The sequence below is a fragment of the Candoia aspera genome, chromosome 15 (assembly GCF_035149785.1).
Source record: "Candoia aspera isolate rCanAsp1 chromosome 15, rCanAsp1.hap2, whole genome shotgun sequence".
In the NCBI taxonomy this organism is placed as follows: domain Eukaryota; kingdom Metazoa; phylum Chordata; class Lepidosauria; order Squamata; family Boidae; genus Candoia; species Candoia aspera.
In genome coordinates, this window is record NC_086167.1 from 13,821,879 (window position 1) to 13,844,974 (window position 23,096).

The window sequence follows — 23,096 nt, forward strand, 5'->3', positions numbered from 1 at the left end:
AAATGTCAGAATACATCTTAAGAACAGTGGAATTTGGGGGAGGGGCGGGGGTCTTTCCCTGCCAGTTTAGTGCAAGGGTAAAAGTCTACAGCAGGAGTGAGGGTGTCATGGGGGAGGGGGCTCACGAAAGATGGCTGCCTTGGGAAGGTTGGCCTGGGCCTACAAGGATAGGCATGATGGGCCTTCCTGATCACAAAGTGCTTCCCACCACCCCTTTAACTTTGAACAAGCCAGCCTAATCTGGGGGGACATGTTCTTGTTGTTGTTCTTCTTCTGGGCAGGTGAACACTTTTCCAAACAGGCTGAGGCTGTAGACACTGCCATTTTTATTTGCTGAGGATGCTGTTGAAGGTACTGGCCAGTGGGTCCTGCTGGGCATTCTGGGAAACAAAGATGAGGCTTAAGAACAGACATGGAAATTCCCTGATCCGATGGCAAAGACAAGCCCAGGGAGAAAGAGGAAGAGGTCTTGTGAGACACACTACAGCCGTACATCTCAGCTGGAGCCTAGCCTGTTGCTGGACATCATGAGACATTGAGGACCAAATCTTCCTCTGTAAACACATCTCAGTGGGCAGCCAGAAAACTACTGGCCAAATGTTCCACAAAGGGAGAGCAAGGTTCCCCTCCCCCTCCCTCCATCAAATTTTCAGAAGGCCCCTTATCCATAACATGGAGCTCCAAAAGATAGGAAGAAGAACCTCCAAGAATTTGTCCATGAGCTGAGCCCACACCATGTCATTTGCTTTGCCTGTAGTACATGCCAGTTACTCCAGGTCTCCATGTAAAGTCCAAGGCTTTCTCCCCTGTTGATGTTCGGGTTGCATTTGCTCCTTATGTCCTTTGCTGCTGTATTCTGTTTGGGGCCGCTCACGTAGGGTTTGAACACCAAGCTTCAGCCTGCATGTGGCTACTGAAATCTCCCATTCCAAGTTAATGAAAAGGGATGTCCATCTTCAGCTGATGCGTCAAAAGTCTTCTCATGCAGCATTTGACAGAAGCGTGGTCTTAATTGTCAAAGAGCTCTGCTGCATTCAGAATTTGCTCACCAAACACATGGGTGTCTACAGCTATACCAAATATCCTCCTATTTTATTTTATTTTTGTTGTTTGTTGTTTATTCGTTCAGTCGCTTCCAACTCTTCGTGACTTCATGGACCAGCCCACGCCAGAGCTTCCTGTCAGCCGTCAACACCCCCAGCTCCCCCAGGGACAAGTCCGTCACCTCTAGAATATCATCCATCCACCTTGCCCTTGGTCGGCCCCTCTTCCTTTTGCCCTCCACTCTCCCCAGCATCAACATCTTCTCCAGGGTGTCCTGTCTTCTCATTATGTGGCCAAAGTATTTCAGTTTTGCCTTTAATGTCATTCCCTCAAGTGAGCAGTCTGGCTTTATTTCCTGGAGGATGGACTGGTTTGATCTTCTTGCAGTCCAAGGCACTCTCAGAATATTCGTCCAACACCACAGTTCAAAAGCATCGATCTTCCTTCTCTCAGCCTTCCTTATGGTCCAGCTCTCGCAGCCATATGTTACCACGGGGAACACCATTGCTTTAACGATGCGGACCTTTGTTGTCAGTGTGATGTCTCTGCTCTTAACTATTTTATCGAGATTTGTCATTGCTCTTCTCCCAAGGATTAAGCATCTTTTGATTTCCTGACTGCAGTCAGCACCTGCAGTAATCTTCGCACCTAGAAATACAAAGTCTTTCACTGCTTCTACATTTTCTCCCTCTGTTTGCCAGTTATCAGTCAAGCTGGTTGCCATAATCTTGGTTTTTTTGAGGTTTAGCTGCAAGCCAGCTTTTGCACTTTCTTCTTTCACCTTCATCATAAGGCTCCTCAGTTCCTCTTCACTTTCAGCCATCAAAGTGGTATCATCTGCTTATTTTATTTTATTTTATTATTTTATTTTTTGGTTTGCTTTTGTCTTGTGTTAATTTAATTTAATCTAATGTAATTTAATTTTTGAAGTTGGTGGTAGTGAGTAGGTGGTAGAAACTAGCAATTTTGGAAGACTCAGCTCTTCTTCCTTTTTTTATGACATGACATCTAGATGCTTTGAACATTCAACTTTTCACCCTCCATAAATCTTGGTAATGCTGCTATCTGCTATTGCTGCTATTTTTCTGAAACATTCCCAGACACCCCCCTCCACTATTTTCCTATAATAGTAATAATATTAAAAAAAAACCCTGTGCAACCCCAATAAGATGAGCAGACTCTTATCATAAGCACCCATCTCTCTTCCTAAAGATGCAAAGTTAACGTGTGGCTAAACATTACCCAGAATCCACTTGTGCTTTTACAAGACTCGCGTAAAGTGTAAGCGAAAAGGAATGTTGCTCTCTACAAGCCATCAAAGGGATCTGGGGGGAGAGGGAGAGAACAAGGGATGGAGATGTCCAAACGGCTTGAATGGTGCCATGCCAGGACCTCAATTATCAATAGTGGCCAGACAAGAATCTTCACAGAGAGAAAGGAAAAAGCAAGCTTTTGAGCTTCTTCTAACATTATTGTGCCAGCCAAAGTCTCTTTTGAATGCTCAAGAAAGAACCCTGTTTTCTTTTGCTTGTGGGCCTAGGCCCAAGGAGACGTGGTGGTTGGATTGAAAAAACGTTTTGTACATCTGAACAAAATAAGAACAAGCAGAATCCAGCTCTGGCCATTTCCACTGTTAAATGGCTTTGTAGGTTCTCCTGGAGGCTACAATATTGTCCTTTCATCTGCCCCAGGCAAGTTGCCTCTTGAGCGTCAAACTTTGCCAGATTTCTCTCTCATCACCACACATGTTGGCTCCCTCGCCAACAGCAGATGGTTTGGAAACCTCACCCAGATCATAATGGATTAAAATCCTTTGCACTGCTCTTTCCTCCTCAAATCTTTGCTGCTGAAGGAAAACTTTTGGAGCAGGGAATGATGTCATTTCTTGGAAGAAACCTGCATTGATGGATGGACGATGGACAACTCAAGACTTCAGAGCGTTATATACACCCTAAATCCAATTAAAGAAAAGGCCAAATAAACCCTTTTTAAAACAATAAACTGCGCTACCTTCAGTTAGTAAATTCTATTAAATATTAGGGAAAACAGAAATACTGTGGTCTGACACCTGCACAATAGTATTGACTGTTGCTTCCAGATCATCCACATTGGCCTTTCTGACAATCAAGTTCTCTCCCTTAATCTTTGATGGAGAAGAATAAAGGCCTAAGGCTTTGTACATCTTCTAGAACTCCTTTATAAGTCAGATGAGGGAGCCACCCAGGCCAGAGAGGAATAACGAGTCAGAATTTACCCATTCCTATAAATATTGGGGTAAGTAATTCATCAGATAGTTGAATTTTGAAATCATGTCATGGAAAGTTCACCCAGTCAATAAGTAAGGAAGCAACTGGGGAACCTTATCTTCTCACAACAGGATATGCCTAGACTGAACTAAGTCCACTGCCACCTAGGGACCAAACCATGGAATGACAATGTCCACCCTCTTCACCTCTTGCAGATAAGACCAACTACTGTCTCTTCTCCCTCCTCCTTAGCTGAATGGGAAAAGAGCATTTAAAAAATTCAATTTTTGCTGCACTAGATGAAAACTCCTTCTGACAGATAAAATGATGCTCTCAGGAGTTAAGATTCCCCCAGGGTGGAAGGAGGAAAAACAAGGGGAAGGAGGGGTAGGCAATTATGAGAACTGCAAGGTTCTGATCAAGAGCAAATATAAGGAAGACATTGCTTGCCATTACATTACAATTTTAGCTCCACCTGCAGAAAATGCTGCAGGGGCTGGAATTCCTGCAAAAGCAAATAGAAAAGGAAGTGTTCAATAAGAAAAAGGAGACTTTTCAAAATAATAATAAAAAATCCAATTAAAACGATTGAGTTTTCATTTAATATGAAAAATGAGAGTTTGGCTTTCCCCCCCCCAAAAAACGGTATGTAACTTCCTTCTCTCATCATCCGATGACTATTTTTTAAATGACTCCGGGTGGCAAATATAAGAAAGGGGATGGTCATTCTCAATATTAAGAACAGATGCTCGTGAATCCTAGAGAAAGAGAAAGCTTGCTGCCCTGCTTTACTCCAATGCATGAATGTGCTTATTTACTGAGACCTCCCAGCAAAACTTTTTGAGAGCACCCTTAACACATTGTTTCTCACAATTTATGGAAAGAGACTGATGGAGAAGCTCCTCAACAGAAGTATAAACCTTGAGTACAAATGGGAACCCAGTGGGCATATTTCAGGGCAAAACCTCTTCCATAAATCCAAGGGTGAAGTTCAGCAGTGACACCAAGGAGCTGGTAGTGTGCCTTCATGTTGAACTTCATTAGAGTGGACAAAGCCAAAAAATACGGTGGTCATTGCTCTACGAACATCAGAGCAAGCATGTTAGAGGGAAGGAATCACCAAGTTCAGTTGAAGTTTTGTTTGTCTACTATACACCCACACAAATAATCCATCTTCACACAGTGCAAACACATCTGCAGGGTCAATGCAGATCAGACCAAGTCAGAAATGGAGGACCATTGGGACTTCCAGGGGAGGCATGGTGAACTGACGACGTCTCTGAGAAAGCGGGGACAACCATCATGGAAAAGACCTACTTTTCTACAACAAGTGTGAGGTAGGTTAGCTAAGAAAGGAAAGGGTAACTGACCAAAATAACATTATTTGTTTTCAAATAATAGTAATAATAATGCAATTATATTTTTCCTTTAAGACTTTCTAATGAAGAAATAAATGTATATCTTTGTGATGGAAAAGAAAGAAAGAAAGAAAGAAAGAAAGAAAGAAAGAAAGAAAGAAAGAAAGAAAGAAAGAAAGAAAGCGAGAGAGAGAGAAAGGGGGAGGGAAGGGAGGGAGGAGGAGGAGGAAAGGGAGGGGAGGGAGGGAGGAGGAGGAGGAAAGGGAGGAAAGGGAGGGGAGAGAGGGAGGAGGAGGAGGAGGAAAGGGAGGGGAGGGAGGAAGGTCCATTGTGGGATCAAAACTTTTTCAACAGCTGCCAGTGATGGGACAATAATACAAATAGTATAGGGCCAAGATTTTTACTTTTCCAGAAGAGAGCTGAGGGTTTAAATTTTTTAAACTATGTGAAATCTAATAGAGGGAGCACATTACATGTGACGAGGTGTAATCCTCACCCGAAAATGTTAGGCAAACTCGCCACCAAGATTGGGACAGTGGGGCAGTGGATTTCCCACTACGCTACGTCAGCCGGTCTTCACCGTGCTGGCAGTTTCAGTCTGGGTGGGCCTTCAAAATGAGATTCTCCTTCTATATGTAAAGGGGATAGAACAAATTTTGCCACCCTTTCTCATCTCACACTGCTGTCAGAGTTAATTTGCTTCCCAGCCATGTTGTCAATGTGTTACTGTCAGCTCAAGTAAAATTGAAACCATCTTGATTCCAACTGGGAGAACTTGTTATGGCTTTAGATTATTCTAAAAAAAAAAATTAAAAGTCAGTAAACAGCCAACAGTGTGGCAATTATATAAGCCCACCTTCTAAAATGGCTGTGGTCCCAGCTCAGCATCCACACCTGTAATCATTCTGTAATGCAGGATGAGATTATCTGCTGTCGATAGAAACTCAGCATTGGCTGAGTCAAAATGCATTTAACTCAACCAGGGAAGTTATTGTTCTGAGGCCAAAATGTCTCCAGTTCATATCTGAGCTCCCATTTCTTTTCCTATATATGTAGGATATTAATTCTCTGCCTTAGAGTAGCAAACCCTTCTGGCATTCTTGGATGAAAGAACAGTCTATCTGTGGAGGGTTCCCTTGGCATATCTTTTCATTCCAGCAATGGCAAAACAAAACATTACGGCCTGAGCTTTAATTCCCAGATTAATCCAATAAAGAACAGAGCGTTTTTTGCCCTCTACCAATTTTCATTTTGGGGTGCACGAAGTTTGCACTTTACTTCTACCATTTGTCCAGGAACCACCATTATTTTCATGGTGGCCTGCTCCATCAAGCAGGCAGAGAAGGCCATCAGCAAGAAAAGAAGGCAACCTGGGTAGTAGGTGCTCTGAATGAGAAGTCAATGCTTTACAGGGCTTGGCAAGATCTTATTGGTCCCTTTTCTTCAGTCCCCAGTTGCTTTGGTACCTTGAGTTTTCACACCAACCTTTGAGGTAGAGTTCCAAGAACTGCAAAGGTAGAAATCATAGAAGGCTTCCTAGATATTCTTCTCTGAAATAGCAACTGAAGTGGATGCTTCTAAGGATTGAGAGCCCCAGGAGACTGTGAAGTCTTAGTCCCAATTTACAAAGGAATTACACTTCCATCTCTTTAGGCTCATGGGCCTCACTCTCCAACTACCCAGGAGGACATTCCCACCTGTAGCCCACACCAATTTACATTATACTCCAGAAGGGAATTTCAGACATCTGAACACAGGGTTCTAAGACAAGACAGCAAGACATTTTAGGATAGAGATGTCCTCTTGCCCTTGAAATCAAAGGAATTCATCCCTCAACTGATATAAATAGTTCATATTCAGAGTTCCTAGAATCCAAAGTATGCAGGGAAAGAGGCAGCAAACTATAAAACATGACAAAAGCTTTCACAGTGTTCCTGGAACCATGTGATTATGTCTGACCAAACCATTAGGCTGAAGATACGCTAGTCCCTTCCCTAAAGCCTGTTGGATCCAAAGAGAAGCACAATGATGGCTTGTTCATTTGTTTGTTCATGTATTGAGGATAGTTTCTTTGTCTTCCTTTGGGGAAGTTGAGGCCGCAACAGTAACTAAATCGAAGCCATAAAGCCGCCATAGAGCCAAACGCTGAAACTCGTCTGGTGATTTATGGCAACTTTGTTCATACTTGAAAACTTTGGAGAATGTATCATCTTCATCATTGGCTTTTATCTCAGGCCAGCTGTGGGGAAATTACCTCCCACTGTCACCCTTATAAAATATTCCCTTGGGGTTATTTTTTTATCACCCGTAGATGATCGTGATTGCAATTGCGCTAGTGTTGGGTTCAGTTAAGTGCTGCCTGCCTGCCTTCCTTGAGAATTATATCGAACGAGGACACCAAGCATGGAAGAAATTTCCCCCCATGCCACAGCCTTCAGCTCCTTTCATTCCTGCAAAAGAAACGAGTGCTTTTAAAAAGCCAGTATTTTTAATGAACCAATATGTATGACTTGCTTTTTAAAGAACATACACGCTGCCCTTAAAGCACAGTGCTGGTTGTAAAAGGGGTTCTTGAGAAAGATTAAGATAACAGCATCAAGGTAAAATAAATCCTAAAAACAGCATTTTAAAAGCATGCAGTAAACTGGACAATTGCAACAGACTCTAGACAGCAGAAATTAAAAAGGGGAAATAAGGTTAATTAAAAGTCTCCCCTGAAGCACAGCAAAAGGTTAGCATTAACAGAATTGAGAGAATAATAATAATGCCTTCACCTAGAGGAGGAAGAAAACCCAATAATATATAAACCAGGAGTGCCATTTTGGGGAGAGTATTCTAGTTCTGCATGGGGCACTACTGGAAAATCCTTTTCCCAAGAATACTTCAGTGTGAGAAGACATCCAGAGAAGAACCTTTGAAGATCATCCTAACTAAGATATGAATATATAGAAATAACATAGTTACACAAAGGGTGTGCAAATTGTGGAGCAAATTATATTAGCCTTTTCTTTTTCTTTTACTAATTAGTCTCTACTTATTTTCAGAGTTGTTGCATCTTTAGGATTCCATGTGTTTCCTTGAACCCTGAGAAGAAAGGACAATTTCAGATGCACAACGAATTGTAACAAGAATGGTAGCCTCCACTGAAAATCGGCTGCAATCAAACATCACATCGTTGTTTCCTTGTTAATAATAGGTATACTTCTTGAATTCGAAGATAGATGGACATGGACTCCATTTTTGTTTCCTAAGAAGACCTTAGCTAACACCACCTACATGGTTTTACAAATAGTATGGAAATGACTTTTAAAGAATATAGAAGAAAATGAAAGGGACCCCATAATTTATGGAAGTGGTTCAGTTGTAGCCCAAACTTTCTTGGATCTACTAGATCATGGAAGACCTCCATTAAAGTGCAGAGGGTCAAAGGGGAGGAAGTGATGTGGTGTATATTATGAGATCTTTTTGACATCATCATAGTGTCCATCAGACATCTATCTATTGTCGGCGGTTCGAAACCGCGCGGCGGGGTGAGCTCCCGTTGCTCGTCCCAGCTTCTGCACACCAAGCAGTTCGAAAACATGCAAATGTGAGTAGATTAATTGGTACCGCTTCGGCGGGAAGGTAACGGCGTTCCGTGAGTCATGCTGGCCACATGACCCGGAAGTGTCCTATGGACAACGCCGGCTCCAAGGCTTTGAAACGGAGATGAGCACCGCCCCCTAGAGTCGGACTCGACTGGACTTTACGTCAAGGGAAACCTTTACCTTTACCTTCCCCAGAAATTAGACTCAAGGGATCATTAATGTAAAAACTCTGGCAAAATTCAAGGGCTCAGCTGAAATATTTCCCAAGTTTTCTGCTCCATGCCCCAGTAAGCATATGAATGGAAGATGCTTTGGGGGTCTTTTAAGAAGACCTAACATGGGAAGCAGGGACGCAGTGGCACTGTGGGTTAAACCGCTGAGCTGCTGAGCCTGCCAATCGGAAGGTCGGAGGTTCGAATCCGCGTGATGGGTGAGCTCCCGTTGCTAGTCCCAGCTCCTGCCAACCTAGCAGTTCGAAAACATGCGAATGTGAGTAGATTAATAGGTACCGCTTCGGCAGGCAGGTAACGGCGTTCCGTGTAGTCATGCCGGCCACATGACCACAGAAGAAGTGTCTACGGACAAACGCCAGCTCTTTGGCTTTGAAACCGAGATGAGCACCGCCCCCTAGAGTCGGACACAACTGGACTTAATGTCAAGGGAAACCTTTACCTTTTTAACATGGGGAAATATGAAATTCAACATCACCCATGGACCCTCTAAGCCCCACACACCAAGAGGGTGTCATGATGAACAAAGGCCCCTATTGAAGGGAGATACTGCTTTTGTTTTTCATAGAGATAGACATCTTTTTGGCTTCTGCAGGACACAAGACACATCCTTTGTTCTGGACTCAGACCATTCTGTCTTCTAGCTGAGCACAGTCAACAGAGTCCTACAAGATTTCAGACAGGGGCCTTTCCAGGAAGTCCTACTAGGGATGAACACAGGCTTTTCAGGATGCAAAGCAAATGTAACATAGCCTAACCAGAATGAATTTCCCACCTCCCCTCTAGTTTTGATTGGCAATCTTTAAAGTGGAGCCTTCATTGTTTGGGGGCCTGGAGGACTGTTCTGCTCCATGGTGCAAAACACAAAGCTTTGGCAGCTCTGAATGAAGAGAGAGCCATCCTCCTTGCTGTGTTCCTGTGTAGCTGTCAGCCAGCTGGAGACACTCGGCACAGACGCTGGGAACAATGTCTCCTAAACCCAAAGCAAAGAAAAGGATTAAGTTCAGGGAGCACTCAAGTTGCTGCTCTGTTCTGCCCTTGCCACCTCCACAGCTTCTGTGGGAGAGAACCAGCTCCTTGGCTTTCAGTGAAAGAAAAGAAATGGATCATAGCCAGATAAAAGGTGGAATTTAGATCCCTTATCTAAGTCGTGGGAGGGGGGAAGCTTAAGCACCATCAGAAGATGGGCACGGAAATGGGAGGGACAGCTTAACACTAGGGCAGGAGTGTAGGCTATACGGATCAGGATTCGTGATGGTGGCTGATGGAAGCAGCTCTCCAGATTTCCAAGAAGAGTTTTCTCCCACCCTGTTCTGAAATCCAAGGGTTGTCTATTTGTAATCTATTGCCCAGCTTCTCGCTAATTCTGCTCATAAGCTAATTGTCGGCCGTGCAGGGTAAACCAGACAGGAATCACAGCCAGGTGAGCTAATTCTACTTTATTGTAAAGCTACATTGACAGAATCCTGCAAGTCCGAAAGTACAAATCTCCCGCCATTTCCTTTACAGCCCGAGGAGATAGGCAGGCTCCCTTCTGAGCCTCTTTCTCTTCCCATTATGCAGCTGCGAGCTAAGCTGACTCTTATCTGACCATTCCCTTGGCACTGTCTCTTGGCCCTGTCTCCCAAGGTCTTTCCCACATACCATCACATTTCCCTCCTATAGGGAAAATAGGAGGAGGAAGGGGTTTTAGGTATGTTCGCCACCTTGAGTTATTTATAAAAATAATAAAGGTGGGATAGATGGATGGATGGATGGATGGATGGATATAGTTAGCCAGCTTACTAAATACTTACAGCACAGAGGACTGTTGCTTTTCACCCCATGTAGAAAATGCACTTTTTCATGAGTGTATTCTACCATGGGTTTAACTCAAGAACCATGACAGAGATAGTCCTCTACAATCCTTCAGGGTCGCATATCACCAAAGGTAAAACCAATGCAACTGTTCGCGTTTGATAGCCTGTGTAATGATTTGCTTCACAAAAGTTATTATCAGCAGGAACTTGGCATGGAAAGACTGGTTTTAAATCTATCTCTGAAGGAAATTTTGATTCTGATAAACATCAAGGTCAGGAGAGTTTCAGTAAAACTGGAGAGTTTTCTCTGAGAAGGCCTAGAGGGATTTAGCTAAAGTTGTGCTGGAGGAAATTTGGGGGATTCCTTTTTGGAGAACATTTTGTTGAGCTTCTCTTGAAGTTCTCCTAGGTATTGATAGTGCTTCCTGCATTTCTCAGAAGGTCTCTATACATCTTTGACACCGACATGAAATCTAAAGGAAGCATGAATATTATTCCTCAGGCAAAATATCCAAATAAGGTTCAGGCGAGCTAGAAGGATGGAAATGAAATTAAAGTTCTTCTGTGGGTGCGCTTGTGTGTGTACATGTGTGTGTGAGAGAGAGAGAAGGGGAGGGGAGGGGAGGGGAGAGATTTATTATTCCCACTGGTTGTCTCCCAATGTCACCTTCAATTTCATGTTTGAACCAAATTTGAAGGTTCAGCTCTTCTTACAGTCACAAAAACGCCCTTGCGCACATACAGCACCTGCTGGAAAATCAGAGAAGCACTGAAATTAAAGGTTTGAAACCTTTCTTCGGCGGGGCAGAACTCCACACCTGAATATGGAAACATTTGCATAAAGAGAGAGAGAGAGAGAGAGAGAGAATATCCACATGGCTTAGCCTCTCATGCTGCCATGTTTTGTATTCTCCTAGTTCTGCTTCCCCGCAAAGTTCCATCCATCATCACTCCTTAAATGCTTCTTTATTTTAATTTCTTTTAAAGAGCTAAATTCAATGGCTGCGTGGCAAGCAGAGAAGGTATGGTTTACCAAGATTAACAGGGCTGGATCGGAGATCCTTATCTTTGAAGTAATGAGCATTGTCACAATCCCAAAGAACCCAGGCAATGAAAGGCACTGTCGTGCCTCACTCATGAGTGAGAACATGTCTCCCATGTCATGATCCTGCTATACATTTCCTTTAATGATGGGTGGGCAAGGGTAATACTGTTAATTTTTCATCATGAACACTTAGCAGTGTTCAAACATTGTTGCAATCCTTCAACCCACAAAGGATTGCTACTCCAAGCTTGAAAATTGGAGGTGGCAGAGAAAGAAGAGAGGAGGAGGAGGACAGTGCCTGTAATTAATGTCATTTATTACTCATGAATAATCATGAATCATTTCTAAAACAAAGGGCTATCCTTCTGCATCACATCAAAGCCAGCCTACTGGGGTCTCATAACAAAATAGACTAACTGGATCACAGATCTGGAAGGGGCCATCTAGACAACAATCCCATCCTCAGCACAAGAGTCCAAATGCATGAACTCATTCAATGAAGGGACCTCATTAACTCCATAAGTAACAGAGACCATGGCCCAATTGTCCTCGCTCAAAGGAAGTTGTTCCATCATATGATAGACCAGTGTTTCTTAGCCTTGGCAACCTGAAGATGTGTGGACATCATCCTGGCTAGGGAATTCTGGAAGTTGAAGTCCACACACCTTCAAGTTGCCAAGGTTGAGAAACACTGTGATAGACAATAGGCCTGGATCTTGTTCTGACAGTAACTCTTCAGGTACCTGAAGAATACTCCAACTTCTTCTGTCCTTTCAAAGCTAAACAAACCCAGTTCACTTCGTCTTTCCTTGTATGATTTAGTTTCTAACCCCATCACCATCCTTTCACTTTTCTGAGGCAGTTCCAGTTTGCCATCCAAGTCTTCCCACAGATTTAATGTTCTTCACTTGTTTTTGATGCACTGCACGGGCTCTAATTCTTCTGAAAAGAATAGAGAATCACAGAATGATGTCTCCCTATTCACCATAACAAGGTTTTGATGTATATGGATCACATATAACAAAAGGCTAGTTTCACCACACCCTGCCCCTGTTGTATCTTCATCTGGAGGGTCAACATGGATGAGCCAACCAAAGAAGACAAAGCCCTCTTCATCTTACCTTAACGGCTTTTGAAAGAACCAAAGGGAAATTGGAAAAGTTCACTGATTAAACCCCTTGGAAAAGTTGTCCCCCTCTTCCTCTCCTGTCTTGGTTTAAATAAATTGCAAAGGGGATTGTAATAAGTCACAAACAAATCATCAGGCGTGCCTCATCACTTGAAACAGTCTCTTTCATTACTCATCTACTCAAGATCTATTACTCTCTGCCACAGCTGAGTTGTCACTTGTTTCACTTTCGCTCAATGGTTGCCTAGGACAGTGGGAAGGGGGGCAATTTGCATGTGTTCCCAGGAATCACATGACTTCAAGGATTGGTAGACACTATTCCATCATACTGGCATGCTTTGATTTTATTTCCATCCTACCTGTCTTACTTGATGGAACTTCACACACCATTCCTTCTTATGTCAGCCCTTTGAGGTAGGCTAGGTCAGGAAACAGGAGTCACTAGAATTCTGGGAATGTTCTTTAATGCTTTAGAAAAAATAATGAAAGGCTATCAATACCTCTATTTACTTCAACTATACCTAATACAATCAAGGCAGAGTTGTTTTGAGTATCTTTCCCATGCATCCTACTTTCCCAGGACTGAGATATCTTTTCTATAATAGCTTGGCATTCTCTAGTCAAGCCCACATCCCATCACACATTGCTTCAGTATGATCAATGCCTCTTGTCCCTACAGAGGGTGCCACAGGGAGACACTCTGCTAGTCATTATGATGCCACAAAATTCTGGTCAAGTATTTGCTGCAACATAATAACTTAATTTCTCTGCACCGACTGTTACAGATTCTCACCTGAGAAATGCCATGATCACACTAAGTATTGTCAGACAACTGGTAGTGTTCTAGGGCAAATCATAACAATTACCTTGTCAGGTAGAAATCAGGGAAACTTTGACATTTTCCTCTGTGGTCATCAACTCCCATTAGTTCTGCATTTATTCCCCCATGAAGGTTTTCAGCAATGAGGGTGTAAGACATTGTCCCAGTAGACTGGACCCTTTAGCTGCTGGACAAGCATTGAAGAGATGAAACCAATTAGCAAGCATAAAGGAATGACTTCAGAATGCAAAAACAATGAAACTATAGAGCAGAAGGGGGATCAGGATGCTGATTAAACCAGCAAGTGCAAAGAAGCAGAGAATCATGTTAAATTTCTTCAAGTGGTGGAAAACAGCGTATGTTCCTCAGAGCACTGCATCCAAAGCAAGATGGACCACTACTAATTGCTGTTTAATCACTGTGTTATAGTAATTATAATGTGTGCTTCCTACTCTATAGTTTATTACTTTGGGCTGGCAAAAAAGAAGAAGAAAAGCTTAATGCTGGCATATAATTTGTGGAGCCAGTGTTAATTTGTGGAGCTCTTTCTGGGATATACCTTTGTTTTCTGCTGCAGAAACCCATTTTTTTCCCTTCTTCCTGCTACTTCCATCTACACCATCATCTCTCCCTAAGAAAATACAACTTCCATGTTTAGGAAAGATTGTCTCTTTTTCAAGAGAGATATGCTACTAGAAACAACAAGGATGAACCATCACAGAATGCACAGTTTGGGGTGCTTCTGTAACATTGCTTTTCCAAATCTCTCCCTGATGTTGAAGTTTTGAACTACCTATGTGGAATATGACCATCATGAGGACTGGTGGTGCAAGGTCTGTTTAGTCCACAGCAGCAGAAATGGGAATTGTGGGATCATGGGGGTATAATGGCAAGTTGTTTCCAATTCTTTTTTCTCTTCACTGATACTAGAGTCTGAGCTGAGATGGGATTCCAATTTCTTGTTTGGGCACAAGGCACTTTGGTGGTGAAGGTCCACCCGAAACTAAAATCCAGAGAGTTCTTCCAAGAAATAGGGAATTCTAGAGATCATCCCATTCCCATGGAAGGTGATGAAGAACATCTAAAATAATGCAAACAAGGAGCCTCATTCCAGAAAGACCTTGTTTGACCTCCCCAATCATCTCTTTAACGCAGTGTTTCTCAACCTTGGCAACTTCAAGCTGTGTGGACTTCAGCTCCCAGAATTCCCCAGCCAGCATGGCTGGCTGGGGAATTCTGGGAGCTGAAGTCCACACAGCTTGAAGTTGCCAAGGTTGAGAAACACTGCTTTAACCTCACCCAGACCCAGTTAAATTCTCTCATCCTGTGACTTCACATCAACTAGGCCAGGGAGTTCTACTCATGAAAAGTTTCCTCTTATTTTCTTCAGGATTGAAGGCTCAAATTCTGGCCTCCTTGAACCAGCAGATTGTGAGAAAACACATCTTTCAGGACTCTTCCACTGACTGGGTTATGAGACCTCAGCACCAAAGTGAACCAACTCCCTTCCGCTTCTGCCTGAACCATGGGTGATTATTAATTTTGTTTTCCCAGACAATGCGCCCACTTGTAAAAAAGGAAAGTGTCTGCTATGGTAAAGGGTCTCCCAAATATGTCATCCAAATCTGTTCGCCTGACAGGCGATACGCTATTGCTGTCTATTTATATCTAATCTGAATGCCTCCATGTTTTGAAGAGATGGGTTGGACCTTAGGCTGTCAGCAAAAGTCTCATTGTCCCTCTTGTGATGTGATGAGTCAAAATGCACTTATTCTCAACTTGACAGAAGAATCTCATTAATGGAAATGGAGAAGGGAGCAGGCAGAGGGAAGGCGCAAGAAAGGCTGAAACCATAGATCTGAAACTTTGGAGTCGAGCATAATCAGGGTGGTCTACAACTTGCTTTCCTGGGGCTGGATGGGTTCTTCTTGGCTTGGGCCTAAAGCAAACTTGAAAGGAATGCAGCAATGGAGGCTGGAGAGTCCAGAATAATGTGCCTGAAGCTAACTGCGTTGCATCCATTTATGACTGCAATTATGTTCCTCTTTATTATAGCGTCCACCAGCATTGGCTGATTAGAGAAGGGCACTGAAAAATTATCTTGTGGGGTTTCCCCACACGCATACCGAGTCTCATGCCATTTGAGAATGCATCTTCAAAGGGGGTTTTTTTGCCCCCAAAGAAGAGAATGCTGGAAGAATTCTTCAAGGGGGAATGAAGTGTGGGTTTTTTGCACATACTTAGTGATGAGGTGGACAAGGAGGGAGTGTGCATGAACATCCAGGTTCTCACTTGACTATGTTCCTCTCTCCAGCCCTCTGAAGCCTCCCTGGTTAGCTATATTTCTATTAAATCCAAGGGAAAGCCATGTGAGAGGACATCTCCCAGGGGCTTCTTCAGTAGCCATGGCAAGAGAGACACCTACCCTTCAAAAAAATAGTCAGAGAAGTTCTCCATCCCCTGGAGAAATGTAGAGAAATTGTCCACCCAGTGAACCCATGGACTTCACTTCCTGACATATATATGGAGGTAGTTAGTTTCATTCTCTCGACCTTCCCGGCTCAACAAAATGAGTTCATGCCAAGCAGCGTTCGCTTTCAGGCCCCACGTTGCTAATAAAAGCAGACTTTGATGGGAAGTTGTCCTCCTTATGGCCAAGCCAGTATATTAGATGAAAGTTTGGCCTTGCTGATAGATGTTAAGCCAATACATCAGCTGCCAGAGCTGAGTGATGGGTCAGAAGACCTGGCTTTGAGAAGCGTAGGAGCCATCTTGCTCGCAAGAAGGTTGCTGCAGCCTGCAGACAGATCCCCTTGCTTGCCCTGTGCAGTGAGCACACCGTTTTTTTTCTTTGAAGACCTTCCCATTACTCGTAGCTGTTAAACTGGTTTCACATCTTTATGGCAGGCAACTTGATCGCTTGTGGTTTATCCTCATTTTAGGGGTAGTGGTGAGGGTCATTGTCTAGGATGTTTTTGGCTTAGGATTTGTAGCTTTGTCTCCTAATCAACTGATCAACCAATGGACCAACAAAAGTGAGGATCAGGGGACAAAATGTATCCAGCTTACAAGGTTGACATGTATTTTGACTCATTTCCTAAAAAAAACTTATTTTGTGGCTCAGAAGATGTGTCTATGTGTATGTATGTGTACTGGTTGGACACAGCAAGTGGCTTGGTCAAAATTCTTCCATTTTTAGTTTCTTCCTTTGGACCAGGTCTCCCCTGGTTAGCCAAGTAACATCCTAGGTAGTATTTGGGGAAAGACCCCCTTCAATCCACACCTTTCAAGTTCTAACCCAAATTAGGGTGCCAATTTTGGGGGTTGGAGGAAGCCAATTGTTCAGCAATATAACACACCGGTTCTCTGTAGAAAGCGCCAAATTTAATCCATGGCACCCCCAGTTGATAGGATCTGTTAGGAGGGATGGGAAAGAGGTTGGAGAAAAGGGGAAATGCCTCCATTGCCCAAGATCCTGGAAGCAGCTTCAGTTGAGAAGAGCCATTTCAGATTGTAATGGGATGTGGGAATGACCTTGGGAGATGGAGGAAAGAGATGCTGCCTAGGGAACAGCCAGATAAGAGAGGGCATAGCCCGCAGCTGCATAATGGGTGGAGAAAGAAGCTCAGAAGGGACCCTTCCTTACTTATCAGGCTGTAAAAGAGACAATGGGAGATTTGTACTTTCAGACTTGCAAGCTTCTGTCAATGTAGCCTTACAATAAAGTAGGATTAGCTCATCTGGTCATGTTTCCTGTCTGGTCTGCCTGGGAAGGCTGACTCAGAGAAAGCATTTTGCTTTGTCGACAGCAACGTCCTGCAACCGAAGCACGTCACATTCAGTTGTTCATGATGTGGCAGGTTTGCAATGGGACCATTGGCTTCCTTGACACTTATCCAGGGATAAACTGGAGCTCAGAATTACAGAATGCAAGTGGGGAAGTTATAACTGTGTGTGCAGCCCTCCCTGTAGGCTGAAAGCTAGCAAGTGAGTGGGAGTGTGAATGGCTGGGAATATATTTTAATACAGGAAGGAAAGAGGAGAAGCAGCCATTTGTGACAATTAGGCATCAATTTCTGAACCAGAAAGATGGTTTATTTCTTCCCTCCTAATTTTCCTGTAGTTTTCTCCTACAAGAAACGATTGTTAGAAAATTGATGTGATTTTAACATAACCCATTCCACTAGTTTATCTGATCCCCTTAGAGAAGCTGATGGTCATAATTTCCTTCATTAGAAGTTTCCAACTGTAAGAGTTTCGAACAGTGAATTGAGGGTATTTTGACCGTCATATTGGATTATGATCTGAGTGTGAAGAATTTTATTGGGGTGGGGAAGTAAGCAAGAATATGGATTTGCAGTACTTCAAATGAAAGTTGGGGATCCCGGGTCCATTACTGATCTAGGTGTCTACATTTCAGAGTGCAGAATCTCTACTTTACATGAAAGGGAAGGTGGTCTCATCTCAGCTTTTTGACTTCTTCAAATAAATTTGTCAACTGGGCCCTAGTTGTAGTAAAGAAGAAGGAAAACTGGCATGCTGGAGATGTTAGGCTTCCAAAATAACCCAGAACATACTTATCCTCTGAATGTATGAAACCTGTCTCAACAAGGGTTCAATTCATGAGTCAGGTTCTCACCCAACACTGGTTGACCATGGGCTACTTGTTCTGTGCAAGCTTATTTCACAGGGTTATTCATGGAATAGCCTATCCAGAGCAGGAAAGGAAAATGTGGGTGACCTGAGCAAGAAATGTGGGATAAAAATGCCATAAATTATATGAAGGGCTGTATCTATTTATTTATTTGTCTATCTATCTATCTATCGTATTTTTATCACCACCCATCTCCCCTAGACGGGGGACCCTGGGCCGTTCACGATAAAAAACAATTTAAAATTCCATAAAATTGTAAAGAATACCAATAATTAATCAATTTAAAATGTAATGAAATCCAAGTAACAGCAAATCTCATTCAACCCATAAGGGGATAAAACTGGTCCCAGCAGGACTAGGGAACCAACCAGCCCCAAAAATGGCTCTTCCTTTCCCCACTCCAGGCAAGGTGGGAAAACCAGGTCTTCAGCTGTTTTTTGAAGTCCAGGAGGGAGGGGGCTAACCACTATCCTTGGTCCCTGCCCTTTTAAGCTTTCTAACCTAGGCATCTTCCCAGCCATCTTATTTTCTCTACCTTTTGGCTCCCAGCTTCCCTCTGCTGATTTGAAAAAACAAAGAAGCAAAGCCTCCTATTTTCAGACAACCGCCCCAAAAATCCCAGTACAGTGTGTATGTAGGGGGGGGGGGGGTTGTGAGTTATTTTTTTCATCGCACCTTAGGCGGCTATTTTGACATTGGGAAACAGGGATTAGTAAGGAGGAAAAGAGAGGGCAATGCTTTGTTTCATGACATTAGGAGAGATAAACACTAAAAAATAAAAATAAAAACTGCTGACCTGAAGCATTTCTCTTCTATTTACCCCTTTTGTGCTAATTGTGGGAGGGGGGGATGTTTTTCAGTTTAACTCTCCTGCTTAATGAGCTGGTTCAGATTTTACAGGTCACTAAACCATAACTCAGTCAGACTGCCTGTTTTTCTTACTAAGCAAAGGGGAGAGAATGCACCGGGGACTCTCACAGTATCTCCAGTAGGCCTGGCTTGATTTCTGCTGCAAAACTGGCATGCAAACTCCCCTGTGCCCTCTTGGTTTCCATGCACAAGGCAAGCCAGTGACAGTACCCTCCTCTCTGATCTGAAATTGCACGTGTCGGTTTAGATGGGATCAGTTTTCTCCAGGAAAGCTCTGCGATGCTGTCTTGGTTGACGAGGAGAGAAGAACCTCGCCATGGCACCTTCAAGCATCCTATGACTTTGCCCATGGGCACCCATGCACAGTTTTTGTTTTCCCACTTCCCCATCACCTCCATTTTTTCCCTCATACATACATTGACTTTGCCAGTGTCATCTTATTCCTCTGGATCATATATTCTTGTAATTAAGGCTAGGAGAAGTATCCTTGCTTCACCCTGAGGCCTTGCTTCAGTCCAGATCGTCAACGTTAGCTATCTTTGGCTGGCTCTCTTTCCTTGTTTCTCTATATTTGTTATATTGTTTTTCAGCTATGTATATTGAAATGGAATAAAGTGCTTATTAAAATTTAAAAAACATGATTCAGAGCAGGGCCTCAATTTGGAAAACAGAATGACTCTCTCCAGGTACTTTGAATCAAAGCATCCAAGTGAGCAGACTCAATTCAACTAGCTCTTTCCCCATGGTGGGCAGCAGCTGTCTTTTAGCCCCTCCAGTCTGACATGGTACCCCCTCTCAAGGCCGAAGTCAACTCAAAGTTCACTGTGTCAGCCCAGTCCTGCCTGTAACAGCCAAGATGGACCCATCTTGATATTTGTATTCATAGTTTACGGTGAATAAAAGAAAGCAGAGCAGGCAGGGGACATTGATTCAGAATCATAAGCATCCCAGGCGGCCAAGAATATTGAAAGCATCAATGGGCAATGAAGCTTCTCGCTCCTCCGAAAACCTCAGCAAAATTCATCATGCAGTCTAGTGATCCTTGGGGCCATCGTAATTTTACTGGCATGGGAAGTAGCAGAAGAAACAGGCCTGTTTCTCATTGTACCCCAATTGCTGATAAGGTCTTTATGTAAATGCACCTGATTTCCCCTCCTTTTGGTTCCCCCCACCCTCCACTCTAATCCAAGACTGCACTTCAAAAGCTCTGCATGAAGCGATGAACTGGAGATGGAACTAATTTTCCATGGAGGGTCGATGAGATTCCCATCCTAAAAAGTTGAGGTGCTGCTCCCCTTTTCTGAATATGGTGGTATCCACTTCTAAGATAGGTTTTGCTCACTGGAGGGTTTTGTTGGCCTTTTAAGAGAGTGGTAACTCCACGGTGGCGCTGCGGGCTAAACCGCTGAGCTGCTGAGCTGGCCGATCAGAAGGTCGGCGGTTCGAATCCGCGTGATGGGGTGAGGTCCCGTTGCTGGTCCCAGCTCCTGCCAGCCTAGCAGCTCGAAAACATGCAAATATGAGTCGATTAATAGGTACCGCTTCGGTGGGCAAGTAACGGCGTTCTGTTTAGTCAAGCCGGCCACATGACCACGGAGGAAGTGTCTACAGACAAACGCCGGCTCTTTGGCTTTGAAACGGAGATGAGCACCGCCCCCTAGAGTTGGACATGACTGGACTTCATGTCAAGGGAAACCTTTACCTAACTCCGCGTCAATCCACAGGCTCCAGTAAAGCTGTGATACCTAGACCAGCATTTCTATTTATAGCTTTAAAATATTCTTAAAAAAAAAAAACAGCAAGAAAACAAAAGCCCAGTCACATTCATTAACATTTCACTTCAGGTTCCCTGCTGCATTGTGACTAATTAGCAAATGCTTGTCATATTTTGAGGGTGAAAACCTTCATTCATTGAAAGTTACCTCCAGAAATCAGGAGGTTCCCTTTATTACTTGTTCGAATTCCTGCTGCCCACCTGCCCACCCACCCCCTTCCATAGCCACTTACACGCTTTGGAAACTAAGTCCTGTTTTGCCCACATCGGCTACATTACAGAGTTTGAAGATCTTCTTCAAAGTCACATCCAGAATCTTAGGGGACCAGGGCTGCCATATGAATGTTCAAGCTTTGCCATACTCCAATGGTTCTGTCTTTTGATACACACTCTAAATACACTTGGATATACTTCGGTACTATTTTTTTTCCTTTAAAAATGATAAATACCCTGTCTCAATTCCCATCCATTTTCTGTGCGGTGGAGCCTAAATTCTGTTTGCTGGGCTATGGATTGTGAAGACCCCAGCTGTACCACCCAAATGCAATCCTGTTGTCTTGCTGTGAATGTCTTCTGGGGCGTAATGTCCATATCTCCACTATTTGAATGTGCATCTGGGGTCATTCTGCAGTCCGAAGCCAAATTTTGGGGCAAAAGGACCCCTCAAAAAAATGAAAGCTTTGCTTCTGCAATTTGGCTCTGTTCTGATGTACTAAAAAGGCTGGATCCAAAGTAAAGCCTGAGACAGAGCTGGGGAAAGGCATTTTAAATAGCAAAAGATCGACAACCTTATTCTGATTTCTAGATCTTTTTTTCAGTATTCTTAAACTGTGCTCCTTTTAACTCTGTAAGTAACAAACCACCCCAAAATGCATTTTGAGGAATCATTCCTGGGGACAGCTCTTTTTGGAGAAGAAAGCCACCTAAAAGCTTTCAGTTTGGCTTCAAGGCTTTGCTTTAAAAAAAAAAAAATCCCCATAATATCAATGTTGTGATGGCTTTCCTCCAGCCTTGCCAGTAGGGATGTCTGCTGGAGGACTCAAAAAAGTCAAGATGGTGGCCACCACCATGGGACTCCTGCCCCTTTGCACCCAAAGAAGAGGCAGGGTTTCCATTGCATGATTTGGTCACCATCTTGACGTTTTTCACCCTCTCCCTGCAGACTCCCCCACTTGCAAATCCAGGCCACTCCCGAAGTATTGCGACTCTGAGAATTCCCAGCAAACAGACCTGCAGACCAAGCCAGGCTTAACATCCCAATGAACACAGAGGACATCAGGTTGCAAAAGCTGGTTATATTCATTATCTGCAGGCTTCTCAGAAGGTTTTCAAAACGGAGTTAAACCAATCCAGTCAACTCTCTGCCCCTACTTCATAATAGACTCCTTACTCCGGAGTTAACTGACCCTTCCAACTTTGGTGATTGAGTGGCTGAAGATTGTTTGAATGGTTCTGATCTCTCTCTCTCTCTCTCTCTCTCTCTCTCTCTCTCTCTCTCTCTTTTTTGCGGCTTCAGCTGAATGGTTCGCACGTACCGTCCGAACTCCTGAAATGGATTAACTCAGAAACCAGGTTGCATGTGCTATGTAAATGCAGTCTGTGGGTTTCAGGATAAAGGATGCTATGAGATCAGTGGCTTTGGCTGGATTTTTTTTTTTTTCCATCTCTGCTCTTTTTAGAGATACTACCGAACTGTGAGAAGACTCTTGAGACCCATGGGTGTTTGGGAGTTGGCCCATCCATGAGGGGCAGGGGAGGGTCCAAAAACCAAGATGGCAGCTGCAAATATGTGGTCAAACCCTGTGGTGCAGGTAAAAAGGAGTGGAGCTTTGACCACATGACCAAAGCCACCATGTACATTTTTTTTTAACCCCCTCTTGCAGTCACCTCTGTTTGGGGGGCTAACTTGTAACCTCCCACCCCACCAACCTTGACAACAACTGCTGTAAAGCTTCAAAAGAAAGCCCTAAAGGGCTGCTGAAGTTCTCTTATATTTCCCCCATTTTTTTTTATTGTATATACAGTTCCCTTGTAAGAACATAGATTTTTTTTTCAAAGAAAGAAAGAAAACAAAGCAAATATTGTTGCAAGCCATGCCAGGCAGCTATGAAACGAACCTCTGAAAAAATACAAATTAGGGTGCTCACACACAACTTGAAGAAATTACAGCCGACCTATGATATGGGCTTTAATAGATTAATTAGTTAATGAATTAGTCTTGCATCAACGTGCACACAGTCGAAGACAATTGTTTGGAAGAAAACAACTTGCTGCTGCCTTTTTTCATGGCTTAGGAAAGGCCTTCTCACCAATGCCCTGCTAAAAGGCAAATTCTGAAGGAAAGACATTCATTGTGACGTCGTGGAAAACGCTCCATCACTGGAAGTTTTCAAGCCAAGGTTGGACAATGGCATGAGGACTCTTGCCCCAGGAAGAGGAACACGGTGGAGTAGAAGATCTCCTAGGTCTGTTCCAGACCAATGAATTTCAGGTTCGTACGACCAATTTTTGGGAGGGTTTGGGGGGCTGTTTTATTTTTT